Source organism: Jaculus jaculus, chromosome 14, assembly GCF_020740685.1.
Source record: "Jaculus jaculus isolate mJacJac1 chromosome 14, mJacJac1.mat.Y.cur, whole genome shotgun sequence".
In the NCBI taxonomy this organism is placed as follows: domain Eukaryota; kingdom Metazoa; phylum Chordata; class Mammalia; order Rodentia; family Dipodidae; genus Jaculus; species Jaculus jaculus.
This window is the reverse complement of record NC_059115.1, coordinates 37,874,854-37,900,984: the sequence shown is the minus strand read 5'-3', so window position 1 is coordinate 37,900,984 and position 26,131 is coordinate 37,874,854. Positions and strand designations below refer to the sequence as shown.

At 40.8% G+C, this 26,131-nt stretch overlaps 1 pseudogene; it reads right to left on the bottom strand.

The window, feature by feature from the left end:
- Nucleotides 1–1,181: 1,181 nt before the first annotated feature.
- Nucleotides 1,182–1,575, bottom strand: LOC123454827 (annotated as a pseudogene).
- Between the last annotated feature and the right edge of the window lie 24,556 nt (nucleotides 1,576–26,131).

Genomic DNA, 26,131 nt, shown 5'->3' with positions numbered 1-26,131 from the left:
CCATTTTTCTGCAAATTTCATAACTTCATTTTTCTTTACTGCTGAGTAGAACTCCATTGTATAAATGTGCCACATCTTCATTATCCACTCATCAGTTGAGGAACATTTAGGCTGGTTCCATTTCCAAGCTATTATAAATTGAGCAGCAATAAACATGGTTGAGCATGTACTTCTAAGGAAATGAGATGAGTCCTTAGGATATATGCCTAGGAGTGCTATAGCTGGGTTATTTGGTAGATCAATCTTTAGCTGTTTTAGGAACCTCCACACTGATTTCCACAATGGCTGGACTGGATTGCATTCCCACCAGCAGTGTAGAAGGGTTCCTCTTTGTCCACATCCCCACCAACATTTATGGTCATTTGTTTTCATGATGGTGGCCAATCTGACAGGAGTGAGATGGTATCTCAATGTAGTTTTTTGTTGTTGTTGTTGTTGTTGTTGTTGTTTTGTTTTGTTTTGTTTTTCGAGGTAGGGTCTCACTCTGGTCCGGAATTAGCTCTGTCATCTCAGGGTGGCCTTGAACTCATGGCAGTCCTCCTACTTCTGCCTCCCAAGTGCTGGGATTAAAGGCATGCGCCACCACGCCTGGCTTCAATGTAGTTTTAATCTGCATTTCCCTGATGGCTAGTGACATAGAACATTTTTTTAGATGCTTATATGCCATTTGTATTTCTTCCTTTGAGAATGCTCTATTTAGCTCCATAGCCCATTTTTTGATTGGCTTGTTTGATTACTTATTATTTAACTTTTTGAGTTCTTTGTATATCCTAGATATTAATCCTCTATCAGATATATAGCTGGCAAAGATTTTTTCCCATTCTGTAGGTTGCCTCTTTGCTTTTTTCACTGTGTCCTTTGCAGAGCAAAATCTTTGTAATTTCATGAGGTCCCAGTGATTTATCTGTAGTTTTTTTGCCTGAGCAATTGGGGTTTTATTCAGAAGGTCTTTGCCAAGACCAACATGTTGAAGGGTTTCCCCTACTTTTTCCTCTAGCAGTTTCAGAGTTTCAGGTCTGATGTTAAGGTCTTTAACCCATTTGGACTTAATTCTTGTGCATGGCGAGAGAGAAGAATCTATTTTCATCCTTCTACAGATATATATCCAGTTTTCCCAACACCATTTGCTGAAGAGGCTGTCTTTTCTCCAATGAGTATTTTGGGCATTTTTTTTTTTTTACTGAAGTAAGTCAGTTTATTAAAATAATTGACTTAGGCATCTGCAATGGTGACTTCAACCTCCACTCCTGGCTCAATGCTGATGGAAGTAATCTGCTTTAACAATCTCAGAGGGACTGTGTAAATCAATGAGTCGCTTGTGGATTCTCATCTGGAAGCGATCCCATGTCTTGATACCTTTACCACAAGGTGTTTTCCTTGTAGTTATTCTCAGTGTCTTGGTGGGCATGCAAACTGGTCCTTTCACTTTGAGGTTCTTGTCCTTGGCTCCTCTGATCAAGTCAGCACACACCTTCTCCAGGGACTTCACGTTGCGACTGGTGAGAGTGATCCGATTCTGTGGATGGCCACCTCCGGTTCCACGGGAGTCTTTCCGGTATCCTTAAAGGCCATGGCTGCGGCTTCCTGACCAACTTGTCCCACGGCTAGAGCGAACAGCGGTGAGTCAGGAGTGGGAGCGGACAAAAGTTCCGCTGCACCCCCAGCCGCGTCTCCGAAAGCTATTTTGGGCATTTTTATCAAATATCAGGTGGCTATAGCTACTTGGGCTTACATCTGGGTCCTCTATTCTGTTCCACTGATCTACATATCTATTTTTGTGCCAGTACCATGCTGTTTTTGTTACTATGGCTCTGTAGTATAGGTTAAAATCAGGGATGGTGATACCACCAGCCTTATTTTTGTTGCTCAGTATTATTTTAGATATTCGAGGTTTTTTGTGATTCCAAATGAATTTTTGGATTGTTTTTTCTATTTCCACGAAGAATGCTTTTGGAATTTTGATAGGGATTGCATTAAATGTGTAGATTGTTTTTGGTAAGATTGCCATTTTCACAATATTGATTCTTCCAATCCAGGAACAGGGGATGTTTCTCCACTTTCTAGTGTCTTCTGCAATTTCTCGCTTGAGTGTTTTAAAGTTCTCATTGTAGAGATTCTTTACTTCCTTGGTTAGGTTTATTCCAGGGTACTTTATTTTTTTTGATGCAATTGTGAATGGGAGTGATTCTCTGATTTCATCCTCTGTGTGTTTGTTGTTAGCATATATGAAGGCTACTGATTTCTGTGTATTTATTTTGTATCCTGCTACATTGCTGTAGGTTTTGATCAGCTCTAACAGCTTGCTAGTAGAGTCTTTAGGGTCCTTTATGTATAGAATCATGACATCTGCAAATAATGATAACTTGATTTCTTCCTTTCCAATTTGTATCCCTTTTATATGTGTCTCTTGCCTTATTGCTATGGCTAAGACTTCCAGAACTATATTAAATAAAAGTGGGGACAGTGGACACCCTTAACTTGTTCCTGATTTTAGTGGAAAAGCTTCCAGTTTTTCCCCACTTAGTAATATGTTGGCTGTAGGCTTGTCATAAATAGCTTTTATTATATTGAGATATGTTCCTTCTATTCCCAGTCTCTGTAGGACTTTTATCATGAAGGGATGTTGGATTTTGTCAAATGCTTTCTCTGCATCCAATGAGATGATCATGTGATTTTTGTCCTTCAACCCATTTATATAATGTATTAATTACATTTATAGATTTGCATATATTAAACCATCCCTGCATCTCTGGGATAAAGCCTACTTGGTCAGGGTGAATGATCTTTTTGATATACTCTTGTATTCTGTTTGCCAATATTTTGTTGAGAATTTTTGCATCTATGTTCATGAGGGAGATTGGTCTGTAATTTTCTTTTTTTTGTTCTATCTTTTCCTGGTTTTGGTATCAGGGTGATGCTGGCCTCATAGAAGGAGTTTGGTAGAATTCCTTCTTTTTCTATTTCCTGGAAAAGCTTAAGAAGCAATGGTGTTAGCTCTTCCTTAAAGGTCTGGTAAAATTCAGCGGTGAATTCATCTGGGACTGGTCTTTTTTTAGTTGGGAGATTATTGATAACTGTTCGGATCTCCATGTTTGTTATAGGCCTATTTAAGTGATTAAACTCATTTTGATTTAATTTAGGTAGGTCATATAAATCAAGGAAATCATCTGTTTCTTTCAGATTTTCATACTTTGTGGAGTATATGCTTTTATAGTATGTCCCTATGATTTTTTGAATTTCTCTGGAATCTGTTGTGATGTTACCTTGTTCATCTCTGATTTTATTAATTTGTGTCTCTTCTCTCTTTCTTTTGGTCAGATTTGCTAAGGGTTTATCAATCTTGATCATCCTTTCAAAGAACCAACTCTTTGTTTCATTAATTCTTTGGATTGTTCTTTTTGTTTCTATTTCATTAATTTCTGCCCTAATCTTTATTATTTCTTCCTGTCTACTGATTTTTGGTTTGCCTTGTTCTTCTTTTTCCAAGGCTTTAAGGCGTAGCATTATGTCGTTTACTTGCGACCTTTCTAATTTCTTAATATAGGCACTTAAGGCTATAAATTTACCTCTTAGAACTGCCTTCATTGTGTCCCAGAGATTTGGTATGTTGTGTTCTCATTATCAATTGACTCTATAAATTTTTTGATTTCCTTCTTGACTTCTTCATTGACCCATTCATCATTTAGTAGTGTATTGTTTAGTTTCCATGATTTTGTGTATGCTGTATAGCCTTTCTTGCTACTGATTTGTAGTTTAATTCCATTGTGGTCAGATAGAATGCAAGGAATTATTTCAGTTTTCCTGAATTTGTTAAGATTTGCTTTGTGTCCTAATATATGGTCTATTTTAGAGAATGTTCCATGTGCTTCTGAAAAGAATGTATATTCTGCAGCCTTTGGATGAAATGTCCTGTATATATCTGTTAGGTCCATTCCTTCTATGACCTCATTTAGTCCAGATGCCTCTCTGTTTATTTTTTCCTGGGATGCCCTTTCAACTGACAAGAGTGGGGTGTTAAAGTCACCCACCACCACTGTGTTTGGTGTTATCTGTGACCTTAGTTCTAATAGTGTTTGTTTGATGAATTTGGAAGCCCCATGTTAGGTGCACATATGTTTAGGATTGTAATGTCCTCCTGTTGGAGTGTGCCCTTAATCAATGTAAAGTGACCTTCCTTGTCTTTCGTGACTAACGATGGACTAAAGTCTACCTTGTCAGATATCAGGATAGCAACCCCTGCTTGTTTTCTAGGCCCATTTGCTTGAAACACCATCTTCCAACCTTTCACCCTAAGATAATATCTATCCTTTGTAGAAAGATGAGTTTCTTGGAGATAACAAATTGTAGGATCCTGCTTTTTAACCCAGTCTGCAAACCTATGTCTTTTCGTTGGGGCATTGAGGCCATTGAGATTAAGAGATATTATTGAAAGGTGTATATTTATGTTTGCCATTTTGTGTGTGTGTGTGTGGTTCCGATTCTACCTGTGCTCTCTTGTGTTAACTAGTATTTGAGTATTGCTTGGTTTTTCTAGGTTCCTTATATGTGTGCTTTTCCTTTTCTTCAGCATGGAGGATTCTATCAAGTATTTTCTGTAGAGCTGGTTTTGTTTTCAAATACTCCTTTAACCTGCTTTTGTCATGGAATGTCCTTATTTCTCCATCTATTTGAATGGATAACATTGCAGGATAAAGTAACCTTGGTTGACAGTTGTTATCTTTCAGAGCTTGGAATATGTCACTCCAAGCTTTCTGGCTTTAAAAGTTTTTAAATTTTTAAAAAATATATTAAAAATATATTTTATTGTAGACATCCTACAGTGAAAATTTGATAGATCCTTCACTTTCTTGGTTAGGTTTATTCTAAGATTCTTTACTTTACTTTACTTACTTTACAGGCAATTGTGAATGAGAGTGACTGCCTGATTTCATACTCAACATGTTTGTTGTTAGTATATAGGAAGGCTGCTGATTTCTGTTTGCTTATTTTGTATCTTGTTATGCTTCTAAAAGTGTTTCTCAGCTCTAACAGTTTGCTGGTAAAGTCTTTAGGGTGTTTTATGTATAGAATCATATCATCTTTAAATAATGATAATTTGATACCTCTCTCCCAAATTTTTGTACCTTTTATGAGTGTCTCTTGCCTTATTGTATGGCTAAGACTACCAGTACTATATTAAATAAAAGTGGGAATAGTGGACACCCTTGTCTTGGTCCTGATTTCAGTGGAAAAGCTTCAAGTTTTTCCCCATTTAGTACTATGTTGGCTGTAGCTTTGTCATAAATAGCCTTCATTATGTTGAGATATGTTCCTTCTGTTCCCAGTTTCAGTAGGACTTTTACCATGAAGGGATGTTGGATTTTGTCAAATGCTTTTTCTGCATCTATTGAGATGATCGTGTGATTTTTGTCTTTCAGTCCATTTATATAGTGTATTACATTTATCACTTTGCATATCTTGAACAATCCTTGCATCCTTGGGATAAAATCTACTTGGTTGAGTTTTATATTTTTGATATATCCTTGTATTGTGTTTGCCAGTATTTTGTTGAGAACTTTTGCATCTATGTTCATGAGGGATATTGGTCTGTAATTTTCTTTCTTTGTTTTGTCTTTATCTGGATTTTGTATCAGGATAATGCTGTCTTTGTAGAAAGATTTTGGTAGAATTTCTTCCTATTTTATTTTATGGAAAAGTTTGAAAAGCACTGGTATTAGTTCTCCTGTGAAGGTCTAGTAAAGTTGACCTGTGAATCCATCTGGGCCTGGACATTTTTAGTTGGGAGATCTTTTTGCAAATGTTTTTAAACATTATTTTCTTTATTATTGACAACTTCCATAATTATAGACAATAAACCATGATATTCCTTCCCCTCCCCCACTTTCCCCTTCACAACTCCACTCTCTTATCATATCCTTTCCCCCTCTCAATCAGTCTCCCTTTTATTTTGATGTCATCATCTTTTCCTTCTATAATGATAGTCTGTGTAGACAGTGTCAGGCACTGTGAGGTCATGGATATCCAGGCCATATCATGTCTGGAAGAGTGCATTGTAAGAAGTCCTATCCTTTCTTTGGCTCTTATATTCTTTCTGCCACCTCTTCTGCAGTGGATCCTGAGCCCTGGAAGGTGGTATAGAGATGTTTCAGTGCTGAGCACTCCTCTATCACTTCTCAGCATTATGCTGCCTTCAGAATCATCCCAAGGTCACTGCCATCTTAAAAAAGAAGGTTCTCTAACCAAAAGTGAGAGTAGCATTAATATATGGATATGAACATTAAGAGAAGTGCCTACTGGGTAGTTTGGTGAGCATAGTGTATACATTTAGTTAGACACCAGCAGACATTGTACCCCTAGGGCTCATGACTACTCCTGTCATAGGTTTTCAGTATCAGGCATATATTCCATCCTGTGGAGTGGGCCACCAGTCCAATTAGAGAGTGGTTGATTTCCCCCATAACAGACTTGCCACCATTGCATCCATTGGCTCAGTCACTCTGGCTGGCCAAATGTAAGGCTTTTGGTGTCTACTGTTGTTTATCTACACTGATGACTTCCCTCTCTCCCATGTAGTTGCATGCAACATAGCTTTTTCCAGCTTTCTGTCAGCTGTCCAGCAGGGAGGAGGTTTTATAACTGTTTTAATCTCTGTGCTTTTTATAGGTCCGTTTAAATGGTTTATCTCATCTTGGTTTAATTTTGGGAGGTTGCCCCGGCCAGTGGGGAATTAAATAAGGACCTGAGGGGAAATTAACCTGGATGGGAGACAAGAGATACAAAGAAGGAGACCAAGTCTATATTCTGATCAAGGTCTCAGATTTATTCAGGCAAGCACAAGCTTATATGCAGAAAATAAAACTTTTTAGACAGTGCTTATATGCCTAAAGTCTGCTCCACAGATGCCTCTGTGTCTGAAGACTGTTTGCCAAGGCCATTTGATAAGGCCTCTGTGCCCAGAGATCCAAAAACAGCTTCAGTTCTCATGGTCAAAGAGCAGCTACAGCTCCCAACATCTCCTCCTACAAAAGATGGGGAGACCCACTATTCAGCGGTGGGCTTTAACCAACTGGGGGAGTATTGACCTGACACCTCCCATGGGCTGTCATTTTTTCATTCCACAGTCTTGGCCCTTGGTACCTTTTGGGGAGGGGAGGCAGGGCCTATATGATCATAAGTGTGGTACCAACCTCCATGCAAGTCAGGTTTTTCCCTCAGGGAATTCAGAAGCAGTCAGAAAGGGACCTTCCCTTGTGGTGCTTTGCCCTCACCCATGTTGGTTCCCATATCATACTCACTTTATTGTGAGCCAATATGCATAGGTCTGAATCCTATGCAGCTCCTAAAGGAGGGGAGTCAAGGACGTATTCTATAGTGCATAGCTTGGACCTCTGCGTGAACATTCACAATAGACTTCATTAGACACTTGAAGAAAATAGGCAATAGGCATGATAGAAGCAGAAGGCAAACTCCCACAGCTGCAAAGCTGCCTATACAGGAACTTAGAGAATTCCAACCAGGCAACACAGACTTAATTTGCAGCAAGTAAATCATTAGCAGCCTTAGTGGCATCAAAATCAAGATGACTGTTTTGTATAGCTAGAATTTCTGAATGTAAATTAACCAAATCTAACAAAATGTTATCTTGGTGCCAAATTCCTTCCAAGTGCATTTTGACCTTTACCCAATCTTTATAACTAGCATTGTAAGTTTTAGAGGTGATGCAGATCCATTGATAATCTGCATGGCATTCAAATCAAGCTCTAATCTTCATTCCTTGAATTTGCTTTCCTAAATAGGTCACTACATCAAATAAAGCATCTACTTTTTCTTCTAACTTCTTGTCTATGGTAACTTGAGTTCCCAAAGCAACAGAAACGTTTTTAACTAGATTATTTACAAAGTTTGCAGTATGAACTTCTTGTGTAAGAGCAACAGCAGCAGTAGTAATTGAAGCTAATAATGTAATAAATGCAACAATCCCAGCAATAACTAAACCTACAACTCTCTTTTGTCTACTTAAACTATTTTTAACCTCCTCTAGAATTTGAATACCCTTGTCACAATGCCAAGGCTTTGAAAGATTAACAGTAATCATAACAAATGCCGGTTGTTTGACAATCATTACAGTTCCAGAATCATGAGAAATACAATTGGACATACTATAATTATCACAGGTAACATTAAACATTTCCTCAGACCCGTGATACCAAGTAATATTTATATTCCCTAGCATCAGGGCATAAGGTGGTATAACACAGGCCATAATAGTTCCCTTTGGAAGGCTATTTGAATCATTTCTGTCAGATGTAACCTTGATACCTCCCATAGCAGCAGCAATTTTCCACACATAAGTTTGCTGATGTCCATTGTCTGACCACCACAATCCTGAGGACAGTCCAGTAGCCCAATCATTAACCCATTCAGTTTTACTCTCTATAGAGCCTGCTGATCCTGACCAGTCCTTAACATATCTACTAGATCCAGAAACATTATACCTGATAAATTTTTCCCCTACACATTTGCTCCAATATATAGATTTATTGAACCAAGGTGTATATCCTTCATAGGGAATAAAGTCCTCTGGTGGACTATCCCCTGTAACTTGATTTCCATAGGGAAGCCAAATAGAAGTTCTGCTTGTTTGAACCTGCTTTATCTTCTTCATACCTTGTACATGCTTTACAGTAATTTTTCTTTCCTTTGTTTCAAAACATCCCACTATGCTAGTCTTTGAAAAGCATAGTGGAATACCTAGACCACGCCCTGAATATGAACTCATAATTATTTGATGTGATTCTATATTTTTACTAGATGGCGTACTTAGCAACTGAGTGTTATTGACTAGCACTATGATTTCTTTTTTCTCCCAAGTCACTGGATGTAATATAGGAGGATCAGGAACATAGGTCCAATCAAGTTCACTGTAAGCAAGATGTAGATGACTCCATATTATCAGGATCAGCAGTGTCTTCTTGTTTGATCTTGTGGCCTGAATGCCACACCAAATGTTCTGGCAACCATCTGGCTCCATTTTCTTTCTGTGAAAAAATACTAACAGATCCTCATCCCCATATTAATACAGGGTCGGGTCCACTTCATTTGTTGGTCATTGGATCTTTTCATATTACTTTAGCATAATTAGTCTTGGTTTGTGCATGCCAAAAACGGTCAGCAGCAGAAGACCCTTTCGCATCCAAAAGTAAAAAATTTAAAATAAACAAAGTATGACTTAACCATCTTGTTACTGATCCCTGTATCATTTTCCCCTTTTTTGTTTTTTGTAACCAGATTTCTGTCTTTTTCTTTCCAGCTAATAAAATATCATCCATATAATGAATAATATGTAGTTGAGGAAATTTGCTTCTTGTAGAAGCTAAAGCTTTAGCCACAAATTTCTGACATAAAGTTGGACTATTAGCCATACCTTGAGGGAGAACTTTCCAGGCCCACAGAGAATGGGAGCAGCCACTCAGCCGTAAGGGCTGTGCATTCTCTGGAAAAATGACCTAGTTGTTTGCAATTAAAACAAGTTTTGAGCTTGTCCCCCTGGGTAAAATCTTTAAGGGCTGCTCCTATGGCTAATCAAATTCTGCGGGATGTAGGGTCCAAATCAGCAGAGTTTGATAAAGTCAAAAATATTTTTGCCATGGCAATGGCGGTGTATAGCCGCTTGGCAGGCTGAGTTAGCATTCTCAAAGGCAAGATGTCTAACAAATTCATTGTTTCCTCCTTTCCCATGAGGCGTTCAGTGGCCTCTGTAAGGTGGCTGATAAAGTCACTATAAGGCTCTTGTGGACCCTGTCTGAATTTAGCAAGAGAGGTGGCAGCTGACCCTTGAGAGGGAAGGCTCTTCCAGGCTTGGAGAGCTGCATGTTGAATTTGTGTAAGTAATTCTGGAGGAAATTTGGTTTGTTTTTCATTTTTATATTGTAGGGGCAGTTGCCCAGAAGTTTATCTAGTGTCCAGGATTTGGAGGAACCACCAGCAGCCAAATTACGGCAGGCAGCATCCTGGCACCTGTCAGTGTAATCAGCTTTCCACAGAAGAAAGTCACCCATAGTTAAAGTAGCTTTAGTTAACATAACCCAATCATTACAGTAAGTAAGTCTTCACTTAGAGATTCTAACAGCGAGAGAGTGAAAGGAGCAATAGGACCATACAAAGTAACTGCATTTTTTAACTCTTTTATATGTTTAAACTTAAGACGGCGATATCTCTGGGCTTTAATGAGTAGAGTTTCATCCCCTTACTTATTCTCAGTGCTTTCTGACCCAGCAGGTTCCTTTGTTTCAGATTCTCCCTCTCCCTCTTCTGGGCTATCTGGATCCTGCGTCTCAGCCTCATTAGTTTTTCCTTCAATAGGTTTAACTTGGGAGCGAGTTACAGGAAAGGCGTGGAGAGTTTTACTTTTGGTTTTAGTTTTCTGAACAGGGCGAGTGGAGGGGGAGCATATTTCTAAATCAAGGTCATGTAATTGCTTGAGCAGGTGTGACTTTTCCTTTTTGGCTTGGAGGAGCATCTTAAGAGATTGTGCCTCCCGGGAAAGTTTAGTAATGGCTTGTCTAGTTATTTCTTCTAGATCAGAGGGAGTGTCAAGCACCGGGGCAGAAGAAGGGGGTGATATGTTATAGGGTGGTGACCGTGTACCCAAAAGTGCCTGGGGGTGCCAATCAGGGTTATGATATTTAGTAGCTTCATCCTGCAATTTAGCCTCTTCCTCAGGGGAAAAAGAGTCATCATCAGGATTGGTGGTTTTTAAGTCAGACAGAACTGGATAGGTAGATTGCGGGAGAGGGTTACTAGGTGGGGGTGGGTTATTAGGTGGCAGATCATCAGCATTTTCTGGCATAGGAATGATAATAGATGGACAATTAGAGCCTGGGGAAAAGGGGCAGGTTGTTTGCTCACAGCACAGTGCAGAGCGCAGAGCGAGAGCTGACATAGGCGGGGTAGGGATTCTCTGGGACTTCATTCTTAGGGAGGGAGGTCTGACTGCCAGTGAATTTATTTTTAAGGAAATTCTCACTATCTGTAACTACTTTTGAAACATCAGGGTGATAGTGGCAGACCTGTAATACACCATTTATGAGATTCCAATAAGAAAATGCCTGCACTGGAACCTTTTCAGGACCATAAGAGCAATAGTAGTCATTTAGACAGTCACCAACACGGCGCCACCACTTCTCATCTATAGTTCCTTCCTGGGGGAACCAAGGACAGACATCTTCTAAAAAGACAAAGAATTTCACTAAATATTTTTTCTTAACCCATGTTCCTCGTGTCTTGAGAGAAGTTTTAAGCCCTTCAACAAACAATTTGTGCTTACTTAATGCTTGTCCCATAATTGTGTGGCTTTTCTTACCTCTCCAGATCTGTATCACAGGTGGGCATTCCTGTGGTGATCTGCATGCGGATCTTCACTCACCGATGAGGTGGCAATCCAATGGGGGTGACAGCTGTCCACTTGAGTGACGTCCAGGTCACACTTCATACGTTGAGCCCTACGTTCGGGCGCCATTTGCCCCGGCCAGTGGGGAGTTAAACAAGGACCTGAGGGGAAATTAACCTGGATGGGAGACAAGAGAAACAAAGAAGGAGACCAAGTCTATATTCTGATCAAGGTCTCAGATTTACTCAGGCAAGCACAAGCGGATATACAGAAAATAAAACTTTCTAGACAGTGCTTACATGCCTAAAGTCTGCTCCACAGATGCCTCTGTGTCTGAAGACTGTTTGCCAAGGCCATTTGATAAGGCCTCTGTGCCCAGAGATCCAAAAACAGCTTCAGTTCTCATGGTCAAAGAGCAGCTACAGCTCCCAATAGGAGGTCATGTAAATCAAAGAAATTATCCATTTCTTTCAGATTTTCAAACTTAGTATAGTGTATGTTCTTAAAGTATGTCCTCATGATTTTTTGAATATGTGTGTCTGATATAATGGTGACTTTTTTATCTCTACATTTATTGATTTGTATCTCTTCTCTCTTTTGGTCAGTTTTGCTAAGGGTTTATCAATCTTGTTTATCCTTTCAAAGAACCAACTCATTGTTTCATTGATTATGTGGATTTTTCTTTGTTTCTATTTCACTAATTTATACCCTAATTTTTATTATTTCTTCCCATCTACTGAATTTTGGTTTGGCTTATTCTTCTTTTTCCAAGACCTTAAGGAGACGCACTAAGTTGTTTACTTGTGACCTTTCTAATCTCTCTTTTTAAGTTTTTAAAAATATTTTATTTTTATTTATTTATTTGAGAGAAAGAAGCAGATGGAGAGAGTGAGTGAGTGGTAGAGAGGGAGAGAGTGGGTTTGCTGGGACCTCTAGCCCTGCAATCAGGCGTATGCACCACCTTGTACATCTGGCATATGTGGATCCTGGGGAATCACCTTGAGTCCTTTGGCTTTGCAGGCAAGTCCCTTAACCACTAAACCATCTCTCTATCCCTCTAATTTCCTACTATAGTCACTTAAAGCTATAATTTTTCCTCTTAGGACTGCTTGCATTGTGTCCCAAAGGTTTTGGTAGGTTGTATTACCATTATCATTTTATTGTGTAAATTTTTTATGTCCTTCTTGATTTCTTCATTGACCCATTCATCATTTAGTAGTGTACTGTTTAGTTTCTATGATTTTGTGTATGCTCTGTAGCTTTTCTTGCAGTTGATGTGTAGTTTAATCCCTTTGTGATCAGATAAAGTGCAAGGAATTATTTCAATTTTCCTACATTTGTTAAGATTTGCTTTGTGTTCTGAAATATGGTCTATTTCAGAGAGGGTTCCATGTGCTGCTGAAAAGAATGTGTATTCTGCAGCATTCAGATGGAATGTTCTGTAGATACCTGTTAGTCCATTTGTTATTTAATCCAGATGCTTCTCTGTTTATTTTTTGCTGGGATGACCTGTCAACTGATGAGAGTAGGTATTGACGTCATCCACTACAATTGTGTTTGGTGTTGTCTGTGACCGTAAGTCTAATAGTGTTTGATGAGATTAGGAGCCCCCATGTTAGGTGCATATATGTTTAGAATTGCAATGTTGGAGTGTTCCTTTAATCAATATAAAGTGACCTTCTTTATCTTTCCTAACTAATGTTGGTTTGAAGTCTATCCTGTTAGATGTTAGGGTAGCAATACCTGCTTGTTTGCTAGGCCCATTTGCTTGAAACACCATTTTTCACCCTTTTACACTAAGATTGTTTCTTCTTCTTTTTCTTATGGAAAAGTAAGTTTCTTGGAGGCTTTTTAACCCAGTCTACAAGCCTGTGTCTTTTGGTTAGGGGACTGAGGTTGTTGATATTAGGAGTTTTGAAAAAGCATGCAGTTATTCTTGCCATTCTTTTCGTTTTGTAGTGTTTCCTGTTTTCCCTTTACTCACTTGTTTTAACTGTTATTGGAGTATGGTTTATTTTTTCCTGTTTCTTTATATGTGTGCTTTTCTTTCCCTTCAGCATGAAGAATCCTTACAAGTATTTTCTGTAGAGCTGGTTTAGTAGTCATAGATTCCATTAGCCTTTTCTTCTTGTTGTTGTGGAATATCCTTATTTCTCCATCAATTTGGATGGATAGCTTTGTTGGATAAAGTAATCTTGGTTGATAGTTGTTATCTTTCAGAACCTGGAATACGTCACTCCAAGCTCTTGTGACCTTTAAAGTTTGTGTTGTGTAATCTGTTGTTATCCTGATGGGTTTGTATTTGTACAGGATTTGGGTTTTCTATCTAACTGCTTTCAATATATTTTCTTTTGTGTGTGTGTATTTTGAATTTTAATTATAATATGGCAGTGAGAGGTTCTTTCCTGATTTTGTCTGGTGTCCTAAAGGCCTCCTGTATCTTATTGGCATCACTTTCCCTATTTGGGGGAAATTTTCTTCTATAATTTTATTGAAAATTTCTACTATGCCTGTGGAGTGAAATTCTTCTACTATACCCTGAATTATTTTTTTAATTATATTTTTCTTTTTAAATTTAATTTTATTTATTTGACAGAGAGAAACAGGAATAGAGAGAGAGAAAAAGAATGGGTGCACCAGGGCCTTCGGCCACTGTAAATGAACTTCAGATGCATGTGCCACCTTATGCATCTGGTTTATATACTGGGGAATTGAACCTGGATCCTTTGCTGTTGTAGGGAAGTGCCTTAACCACTAAGCCATCTCTCCAGCCCTATGCCCTGAATTTTTATGTTTGATCCTTTATAGTGTCCCAAATGTCTTGAAATTCCCATTCATACCTTCTTATTAGAACTGCCACCTGGTCTTCTAGTTTAGATATTCTGTCCTTTCCTTGATCCATCCTACTGGTGAGACTTTCTACAGAGTTTTCTATTTGACTTACTCTGTTTTGCATTTCTTGCATTTCTGAATAGTATGTTTTTCATTATTTCTATATCCTTACTCATGTGTTGTATTGATCTCCTTATTTCATTAAGTTAGTTTCATATGTTCTCTTGGGATTCCTTCAGGAGTTTCTTTTCTTCTTTAACTTCTTGAGCACAGATGTAATCATTTTTTTTTTTTGAAATCTTTGTCAGGCATTTCATCTAAATCAGTCTCCCTAGAGGTCATTTCTGATGGATTTATAATTTTTGGTGGAATTGTATTGTCTTGACTTTTTTATGTTTCTTGTGTTATAATGAAGAGATTTTTGCATCTCAAATTAATTTTGATGCTTGGGTTTTATGATTATCTGCAGTATTCTTAGATGTATAATTTCAACTTTATATATCTTCAGGGTAGGTGTTTAAGGTGCCAGGTGTGACTCTTATATTACTTCCAGAGTAACAGTAGACATGACCTTAGGTTTTGGTTGCCTGCTATACAAGTGTCCTAGTAAGCTGCATGGAGCAGATTACTGGTAAATTCTAAAATTCAACTGAGCAATATACATATTAAATCAAAACCAGCACAGTGTTTGTATAAGAGTGGGGATTACAAGAAAGAGATAATCTAACAAAGACAAAGTCCCTAAGGGTGTGTGCTGCCCCACACCCTTAATCCTGTCAACTGGGAGGCTGAGATTTCTCATCTGAAATGGGTTCCAGGTCAGCCTGGGGACAAGTGAGACTCTGCCAGTAATGATAGAAGGAAAAGAAAAAGGCCTATAAATCAGGAAATGTCAGAGGCAACAATAGTCAACATGAAAATACAGCTTATTTGAGAATGGTAAAGCTGGCCAAGAATATATCAAGTCAAATCTAAAACACAACCTGCCCTGACATAGGTCTATGTACCTGGCTTTGTGTAAATAGGTCCTGTGACCTTTTGGGATGACTTCCAATCTCATCTATGCTTAGTGCCCACCTTGATCCCTCTCTAGTGTGTGTGGACTCCATTAGGCTGCTGGGGTCTCTGGATCTGGTCTTGTGCTCAGCTGTGCTGGAAGTTGTGTGGCTAGGGGTGGTTCTCCAGTGGTTTGCAGCACTGGCGGTTGGGGGAAGGGAGGCTGTGCAGGATGCCTGGAGTTGTACTGGAGCTGCTCAGCTAGTCCTGGTTTTGTTCTCCCTCAGCAGCTGCTCAGCTGGGCCCTGCTGTCTTCCCCTTCAGGTTTCTTGACTTTGTGAGGAGACTGATGTGAGTGGAAAATTCCTTCACTTGGCTTGTGCTCCTGCAGCTCTGTGCCTGGCCCACAGGGTGGGCAGCTAGGCAGGCATGCAGACTGGGGATGCCAGTGCTTCAGTGGGATTCTGGCTGCTTTCCTGCTTGCTAGAAGCTTTGTGTCTCTCCTGCTTCTCTACTGTGGTTGATAGTTTTTTTTTATATACACCTTCACTTTTTGGTAGAAGAGTTCATTTGGTGTTTTTCTGCTTATTTCCCTCTTAGGCTGCTTTGATGTGACTACATCACCACCATCTTACACAGAAGTCTCCAAATAAATGTATTTTCAACTTTATATTTTATATTATTATTATTTGGGTTTTCAGGGTATGGCCTCACTCTGGCCCAGGCTGATCTGGAATTAACTATGTAGTCTCAGGGTGGCCTCAAACTCATAGTGATCCTCCTACCTCTGCCTCCTGAGTGCTGGGATTAAAGGCATGCACCACCATGCCCAGTTCAACCTTATATTTTAAACAAAGGAGTGGTTCATAATCCCAAATCTCAAATTCAAGGATGTTTGCATAAGCTTTCATGGGAACATCATAGAAATGAAAATCACAGTGACATCTCCAAGTAGCTTAGTCTCTCACTGGGCAGATCAGAGGTGCTATGGGTGTGGCGAGAGAGCAGGAAGAACCAGGATTTGGAACACACACACACACACACACACACACACACACATACACAGAGAGGGGGGGGGAGAGAGAGAGAGAGAGAGAGAGAGAGAGAGAGAGAGAGAGTTGAATTTAATCCCATCTTCAATTCAGCAAATGGCAATGGCTTCTTGACTGTAGACCAGTACAGCCAAGGTTTCTAGATGATGGAAATATCTGCAGTTTCCACTATGCTACCCACTAATTACATGTGGCTGGTAAACAATTGAAATGTGGCTCAGAACCTTACTTTTCATTTTAATTACTTTAAATCTTTAAATTTAAGTTGTTACCTAGAACTAATGGCTTTTATATCAGATAACATGAATGTAATCAATATCAACTTCCTACAAGGTTTTATGCCAGCTGCTCAGGACAATGTTGAAATCTCTAGCACCATGCATAACTTACAGCAAGTTGCTGAGAAATCTGCATTTGGATTTACACCCAATGGAGTCAGTAGAATATTCCACCCACACCCCTCCATCTATCACTAAAATTTTCATTAATCTCCTGCTGTGAATTCAAAAAGAAAAACAGGGACTATGCATTTGTACCACAAGTCTAGCTCTCTTAAAAAAAAAAGTTCTGTTTGGAATGAATCAGTCAATGTGGTGTTTGATATTTTTCCCCCTTTTTCTGAGACAGGAGGCTATATCAGCTTATGGTGAGAAATTCATCCCAGTCAATGAATAATCGAAGGCAAAGCCAAGCAGATGATAAGTCTTGGCCTCTCTCCTGTAAAGCCACCCACTAAGCAGAATTGAATAAATCTGTTCAGACTGAGCATGCTTTTCAGAGTAATTGGTTGCAGTTTTCTCATGTTTCGTTGATTGGTTAACTTTATCCTGGACATAGTCCAGGATAATAAAACAGACTGAAGTAAGTTTCTGGATTCGGTTTTAAGTTTCAGGGAGGGACCATAGATTAGCTCTAACAATGCTGAGAGGGAAAAAAAAAAAATTGTTCATACTTCTCCATCCTGACTGCTGGCAACATATGGGTCTCTAATTTCCCCAGATGGCTTCCTTCTCCCTTAAGAGGGCTGCAGGTGACCTGGGGAGAACATCACAAAATGCCAGGTAATTAACCTAATTGTGGCTCTGTCAATGCAGGTTGTCAGATTTCAGATCATGGGGCTCAGACACTGTGGCGATAAACAGGAACACTTGGGAGATGGCCTACAGTGTGGACTTGGAGTCAGAAGATTTGGATTCCAGTTCTAGCTTCACTAACTATCCAGAGTGACCTTGACCTCTCTGACACTGTCTCTTGGTCAGTAAAATGGACGTACTGCTGCCCACTGCAACAGATGCTTATAGAAAGAAAATAAAGCACCAAGAGCATGAGGCACAGTGCCTGGAATGTCCTAGGAACCCACAAATAGGGTGTCATGTCACCCTTCCTTTCATGTGATATGTTTTGCTACTGAAGGAGGCAACAACTCGTGACCTAGCATTTTTGTGTTCACCACTGTTATGGATTACACTGTGCTGGGGTTTGTGCCTCCCAAATTCATGTTCAAGTTCTCACTGCTGGTATCTCAGAATATGATTATACTTCGAAATGGAATATTCAAGGAGGTAACTAAGTTTAAGTGAGGCCATTAGGGATGGGCAGATGGCTTGTGTTCAGGTCCCCTGAACCCACGTAAAGATGAACACTGTCTCAGGCATCTTTAGTTGTTGTGTGCTAATGGTGAGATGGGAGGTGGTGAAAGGAGAATCTCCCAGGAGCTCAAGGGCTAGCTAGCCTAGTGAATACAGTAGTGAACAACGAGAGACCCTCCTGCAGCCAGGGTGGAAAATGAAGGCCGGCATCTACAGTTGTCATATAACCTCCTCAGATACACCATGGCACACCTGCTACTATCTGCACACACACCCACACACAAACAATAAATAAAATGTGTAAAAATAAAAAATAAATGAGGTCATTCTATTGGACCACTTCTTTTATCCTCTTTCATTGTTTTAAATTTATTTTATTTATTTATTAGAATCATAGAAAGGGAGAGAGAGAGAATGAGAATAGGTGCTCCAGGCCTCTAGCCATTGCAAATGAACTCCAGATGCATGCACCATGTGCATCTGGCTTACGTGGGACCTGGAGAATCAAACCTGGGTCCTTAGGCTTTGCAAATATGTGCCTTAACTGCTAAGCCATCTCTCTAGCCCTCCTCTTTCATTTTTATCTCCTTTGGAAACCGGTCATTAAAGATTAGAATATTCAAAGCTGGGTATGATGGTGCACAGCATGTATAATCTCAGCACACAGAAAACAGAGTAGGAGGATTGTGAGTTCTAGGCTACTCTGGACTACCCCAAAAGACTGTCTCAGAAAAGGGAAAAAATAAATAAAGGCAGAAGAGGAGGGGAGTAGGGGGAAGTGGGAAGGAGGAGGAGGAAGGAGAAGAGGACCCATACGCAAGAGGAGGAGGTAATGCTGAAAAATAGTGGTCACCTGCTGCCAATCCACTTGGGGAACTGCATTGCTGAAGAGAAACTGCCTGGCCATGGGCTGTGCTTTCTTCCTGCAGCCCACCTCCAACAGCTGTAAGTAAGACTACTTAAAGACTAATACCCTCCCCTCCAGACTGGACCACACTGGAATAGCCAGCACAGCTTCAGAGTTGTCCACTGGCTTTGATTGGAGCTTTGTATGGCTACTCTGCAAGTAGCTGTTTTTGCTCAGTCCTGCTCGGTCCCTTCTCTGTCACCAGTGTGGCCCTCCAAAAGCATTACTTCATAAACATCCTACTGCTAACTTCCTGTGCAGACCCAGTCTCAAGAACCCCATGACCACAATGTCCCCTGTGAAAAAAAAGTGTGGATGAACAGCCAAGCATGGTGGTGCATACCTTTAATCCCAGCACTCCAGAGGCAGAGGAGGTACGAGGAGCACCATGAGTTCGAGGCCACCCTGAGACTGCATAGCGAATTCCAGGTCAGCCTGAGCTAATGTGAGACCCTACCTCAAAAAAAAAAAAAAAGAAAAAAATGTGGATGAACAAACTAAAGTTAATGATCATCAGGTCTTCCTGATAGAAGGATTGCTGTAGCCTGGGAAACTGTCCAGAAATAGAAGATGACTATGGCCAGGGCAACTGTGTGGCAATGACAGACAACCTACGATTTTCAGAGTAGTTTATGACTCCACTAGCAGTGCCTGCCACACCAACTGTACCTTTGGAACAGTCCCCTAGTCTTACAGCACCCACATGATCCTACAGCCATGGCTTCAGGGATTGAACTAAGATTGGAATTCATCCCCAGGACAACTGGCAGCCTAGGAGTATGCAGTGACTTTTCTCCTTTTCCTTTTCTTATTTTTCTGTGTTCTCTCTCTCTCTCTGTTTCTTTCTTATTAATTTTCTTTCCTACTGTAGTCAGGGAGGACCTTGGTTTCTTTTTGCAAACTAAATTGAACTTTCTTGACTTTGAATTTCTGATCCTTGTGCCTCTACCTCCTGAGGGCTGGAATTAGAGGCATACACTACCATGCTATGTTTCATGTAAGGCTAGTGACCCAACCCAGTGCTTCATGAATGCCTGGCAAGCACCCTGCCAACTGAGAGACATCCCAAGCCCTGAGGTGACATGTTCTGCCAGAGCTCTCAGATGGCTCTAGTCACAAGACCCTTTTGGATTGTATTTTTACCACCTTTGCTTTCTAGCTGTTAGGTGGAAGATAGACATGAGAGACAGTCATAAGATCCACCACAAGACATGGAGAGTTTTTTGGGGGTGGGGGCAGCATGTTGGTTATGTAGTCCAGGCTGACCTGGACCTCAAACTCCCAAATATCTTGCCTTAGCTACCTGATTACTGGGGTTATATATCTGCACCATCATGCCTGGCAATAGAAATAAAGTAATATAAGAACACTTTTTTAAAAAAAAGAAAAATTCTTTTGAGATAGGGTCTCACTCTAGCCCACAGTCAGGCCAATCTGGAATTTGCTCTGTAGCCCAAGCTAGCTTCAAACTCACAGTGGTCCTCCTAAAAAAAAAAATTCACCAACAGTCTTAACCAGCAGTGGACCCTGTAAGCTACACAACTGGCCAGCCAGGCAAGATGTGCCCACTGATGCAACAGTGATATGTCTGTTATAGAGGCAACCAACTGCTCTCTGATTGAATTTGAGGTCCACTTTATTGGAGGGAATTCTTATCTGGTACTGAAAACCCAGTGAAAATTCAATGGCCGCAAAGGTCATAACCCCTAGGGGGGAAACTATTACTGTTTTCTGGCTAAATGGATATTATGCCAGCTAAACTGCCCTCTAAATATCTATGTTTATGCCCATCTATTAGTGTTGTTCTCATTTTTGGTTAGAGAAACTTCTCTTTGCACATGGCAGTGACGACTGGGATGACTCAAATCTCACACGGCCACTCCCTGTTGCTGAAGACATCAAATGCTGCAGTCACAGGACGGAGAAGTCAAGATCGTACTGAACTAGAAGCCATATACCTGCTGGCGAGCTACCATGCACTGGAAAGTAGTATATAAGCTGCTGATTAATAGTTTTGATAAGCAGTGTGTTTTGCAAACTACACAACTGACCAGCCGGGCAAGGAGCTGCCAGAGGTGCAGTGCTGGCACCTAAGTTCTGGGCCTGCTCAGTGCAGGGACAACCAGAGCTCGTGCTGAAAACCAAATAAAAAGCTCAGAGCTTAGAAGGATATAGTCCCTAGGAGGAAGCTACCACTGTTTTTTGACTAAATACATTGAGCACACCAAGTTGCCTTCTAAATATGTATATTTATGCTCATGGATTAATGCAGTTCTCACTTTCTGTTTCAAGTTTCACAGATGAGAGTGAATACTGGGGAGGCCCAAGACTCATGAAGTTTACAAAAAGAGAAAGCCCACTACGTAGACATGGATGAGTCATCTCGACCACAGGCACCAGGGCTCAAGGAACACTGTAGAGGAGGTGGCACAAAAAGCACCCAGGCTGCTCTCACTGCTAGCCAGAGAAGCTTTTCTGTGGAGGTGGCAATAGACAGTGAGGAGACTCAAACACTCAACAAAGCTGGAAATAAGAGGGTGTTGGGAGCCCAACAATAGAAGTGAAATATTTGTCATGCCCTCAAAGACTGAGGAAATACTAGGGAAGAGGGTTCAGAAAGAATGTAAGAGCCAGGTGTGGGGGCGCACACCTTTAATCCCAGCACTCAGGAGGCAGAGGTAGGAGGATCACCGTGAGTTTGAGGCCACTCTGAGACTACATAGTGACTTCCAGGTCAGCCTGGGCTAGACTGAAACCATACCACACACACAAAAAAAAGAATGTAAGAGCCACAAGATGGAAGGAATATTTGGGGGCACTGTTCTCTGGATACGAACTGAGTGGTACATTAATGACCTCATGATGGCTGAAATTACCCTGAGAAGACTTGCACAATTCTGAGCCCATCAATATTTTGACATAGAAAACAGAGGACAGAACGAATGAGACATCAAACCAGAAGAAGGACTACTTAGAAAAAGGAGGGTGCTCAAGGGACAGTATTACAGTATGTAATTCTCAGAAAAAGCACCAAACCAGGAGTGGTGGCACATGCCATTAATCCCAGCACTCAGGAGGCAGAGGTAGGAGGATAACTGTGAATTTGAGGCCACCCTGAGACTACATAGTGACTTCCAGGTCAGCCTGGGCCAGAGTGAGACCCTACCTCAAAAAACAAACAAACAAACAAACAAAAAAAAAAAAACTGCCAAAATAGAAGATGGAATCATTACAAAGAAAAGAGGGGTCAGTGGAGGGAGATGAAGAGGGAGCGTGAAGGAGAAGGGTGGAAGGGGATTATAAAAATTTTAATATGGTCTTTTATTAATAAACAATTAAAAATAAGATAAAGAAAAAGAAAAGAAACTAAGGGGCTGAGTGTGGTGGCACATATCTGCGCCCCCAGCACTCAAGAGGCTGAAGCAGGAGGATCATGAGTTGAAGGGCAACCTGGCGTACCTAGCAAGACCCTGTGTCACAAAACATAAACATGAAAAGAAAGAGAATTCAAGTGGCACAGAAAGGCTAAGTAGTGCTCCCAATTTCGCACAGCTGCTGGTCATATGGGCTCCAGCAACCATACTTTTAGCCAGTATACAACACTGCTGTTTTCTTCACTTGCGATTGAAATTCCTATTTGATGTCCTATGAAAAGGTTTTACTACTGTTGTCTAGATAAATGGGTGTATTATGCCCACCTAACTGCCCTCTAAATACTTATGTTTAAGCCCATATATTAATGCTATTCCTACTTTTGGGTAGAGAAGCTTCTCTTTTCAGATGGCAGAACCACTGAGGTGACTCAAAACTCACCAAATTGCTGAGAAGTGACAGTACAGCACTGAGCCATCTTTATTACACCCTCTATGGCTCAGGGACCATTGTCAAAGAGGTGGCAAAAAGAATGTGAGAGTCAAAGTAAAGGAAAGAGTGCTGTGAAACACTGTATTCCAGATACAAAGGGGTCATGGTATTCATGAATTCACAATGGCTGATGCTACCTACACACAAATCTTGCCTAATAGGAGGGAGAAAATGATGACAGTAAAATAAGTAAATCAGTGGAGGGGCATTCAGAAAGGGGAAGGGCATGGTGGTAGGAGGGGATTATGATCATGATGTATTATGTATATGTATGGAGGTTGTCAATAAAATAGTAAAAGAAATAACACAAAAACTTAGGGATAAAATGTTGGGCCCTGAAAGGCCCAGGCATGAGGCCTAGTGGAACTTCCTGAGCCTAGCTAAAGTTTGGCGACCTGTCTCTGGCCAGCTGGGACTCAGCAGGATGCCTAATGGCTTCTGGCCTGCTACCTCCGCGTGGCAACTGTAATTACCATTTCAATAGTTACAGTTTACTATTGGCCCTTACCTCTTCCCCCATCCTAAAATCCCCTCTTTCGTCCCCAACATGATATAGGCAACTGCTCAGAGTAATAAAGCGAGTTGTTTCTGCGTGGAACAGACTCCCGACTCAGTGTGGTTTTTCTCCGGTGGCCAGGAGAGGTTTCTGAGTCGTCCGACGCTCATCATCCCCTCAACCCCTAGGGAGGAACCAGCAGGCCTGGTCCTTCCCTCGGCACTACCTGACCGGGAAGGAGCCCCGCAATAAAAAAGTTTTTCAAAAATATTATTTATTTATTTATTTGAAAGAGACAGAGAGAAAGACAAAGAGAAAATGGACACACTAGGTCCTTCTGACACTGCAAACGAATTCTAGACACATGCACCACTTTGCACATCTGGTTTTATATGGGTACTGGGGAGTTGTACCCAGGCTGTCAGCCTTTGAAAGTAAGTGCTTTTGACCAGAAAATCATCTCTCCAGTCCTGGTAAAAAAGTTTTAAGCCAAGTATGGTGACACATGTCTTTAATCCCAGCACATGGGAAACAGGGGTAGGAGGATCACCATGAGTTCGAGAACACCCTGAGGCTACCTAGTAAATTCTAGGTCAGCCTGGGCTAGAGTGAGACCCTACCTCAAAAAACTAAAAAAAATTTTTTAAAGCTTTAAAATATTTTTTGATTTTTGTTTATTTATTTATTTTGGTATTTTGAGGTAGGGTCTCACTCTAGCCCAGGCTGACCTGGAATTCACTCTGTATTCTCAGGGTGGCCTCTAACTCACAGTGATCCTGTGATCGCTGCCTCCTGAGTGCTGGGATTAAAGGCGTGCGCCACCACACCCGGCTTAAAATAAAATTTTTTAAAGTTGTAACTACTCCTATTTATCCATATGAGATTGATACAGCCCTCCTCTCAGGGAACCATAATCTGAGGTTGCTCCAGTCTTAGGTGAAATGATGTAGTATTTCATTATAACCCCCATACAATCCTTCTGGAAGTCTTAGATTGTCTCAAGACCACATCTCATATGATGTTACCATATGTAAACAGTTGTTTTACTGCATCATGTGTGAAATACTGATAAGAAAAATATGTACGTGTTCAGGACTATGTGCTGTGTTTCAAATATTTTCAGTCCATACATGGTTTAATCTGCAGATGTGGAAATTATGAATACCTATGGCTGACTGTATTTCTTACTCATATGGTATTCTTACGTAGCTATTCCTTTTGGTTTTCCTCCACCTAGTAATTCGGGACCTGGGTTTGCCTCATCTCATTGCTTTGCCATGCCTTAGGGCCTTGGTGTTACCAGCATCTGAGGGAAGGGGAGAGAAGAAATGGTCTACCTTTTTCTTAACTGCCTTGGTCCAGAAGTAATTCAGGTTTCTCATCTGCCATTGGCTAACCCTGGTCACGTGGTCTTGCATAGATGTGCAGATGTCATGAATGTGTTCCCTCTCAGCATCAACTTTGTACCACAGGGTGTAAGATGTTTTCTGATGGGGAACCAAGGGTGAATAAGAGCAAAATATAATACAGCAACATGAAAATGTCATCAAGAAACCCATTATTTGAAAAGATAACAAGGGTCTGGAGAGTTGGCTTAGTGGCTAAGGGGCTTGCCTGCAAAGCCTAAGTACCCAGGTTTGATTCCCCAGAACCCACATAAGACTGATGCATATGGTGGCATAAATGCCTGGAGTTCGTTTGCAGTGGCTAGAGGCCCTGCTGTGTCTATTCTCTCTCTCCATCTCTCTCTCTCTCTCTCTCTCTAATAAATAAATAAATAAAAGGCAACCAAATAAGAAGTTTATTGTTTTATACAAATACTAAAAAAAAGTTTGGGGTTGGAGAAATGGCTTAGGGGTTAAGGCACTTGCCTGTGAAGCCTAAGAACTCATGTTTGAATCTCCAGGTCCCACATAAGCCAGATGCACAGTGACACAGCACACAATGTCGCACATGCACACAAGGAGACACACTCATCTGGAGTTCGTTTGCAGTGGCTGAAGGCCCTGGCACGCCCATTCTTTCTGTAAAAATAAAGTTTGGAGGGCTGGAGAGATGGCTTAGCAGTTAAGCGCTTGCCTGTGAAGCCTAAGGACCCCGGTTCGAGGCTTGGTTCCTCAGGTCCCACGTTAGCCAGATGCACAAGGGGGCACACGCGTCTGGAGTTCGTTTGCAGAGGCTGGAAGCCCTGGCGCGCCCATTCTCTCTCTCTCCCTCTATCTGTCTTTCTCTCTGTGTCTGTTGCTCTCAAAAAAAAAAAAAAAAAAAAAGTTTGGAGATAGATGGGTTATCTTGGTTTTAGCCTCTGTGACTTGAAGTTTTTTCTATTCCATAAGTTCATAAATTATAAGTTTTTTTTTTTAATTTAATGTGTCTGGAATACATGAAAACCTGATGAAGGCTTAAAAATTCTTTCAGGGCTGGAGAGATGGATTAGCAGTTAAGGTGCTTGCCTGCAAAGCCTAAGGACCCAGGTTTGATTCCCCAGAACCCACATAAAGCCAGATGCACATAGTGGTGCATGCATCTGGAGTTCATTGGCAATGGCTGGAGGCCCTGGTGTGCCCATTCTCTCTCTTTCATAAAAAAATTAAAAGTTTAAAAGATCATTTCAATATCACATTTTTGCAAAAAGTGCTGAAGACAGAAACAATGTGTCATAGGAATATATGGCTTGATGAAAAATGAGCGTGTCTAAGTCTTCTGTTCTAGTGTGTGTGGCCCTCTACAACACTCCAGTGGGAGGGCAGGATGTATGCCAGAGGCAGGAATCTACTCCAGCTCCGTCTCTCAGAACAGAGAGGAAGTCGAAGAGGAGTTTTACATAATGTTTAGTAATAATCATCCGAGCAGTGTGGAAACATGCTGTCCTGGTTTACTCAGCCCATGGCTACGTGCTGGCTTTATCACCATCTGCTGAGCAGGAAAGTTGTTTAAAAATGAGTCACCTGGCACCAAACACCATTTCTGCACAGGCTCCCCTGACTGCCGCCCATGTCTTAGTAC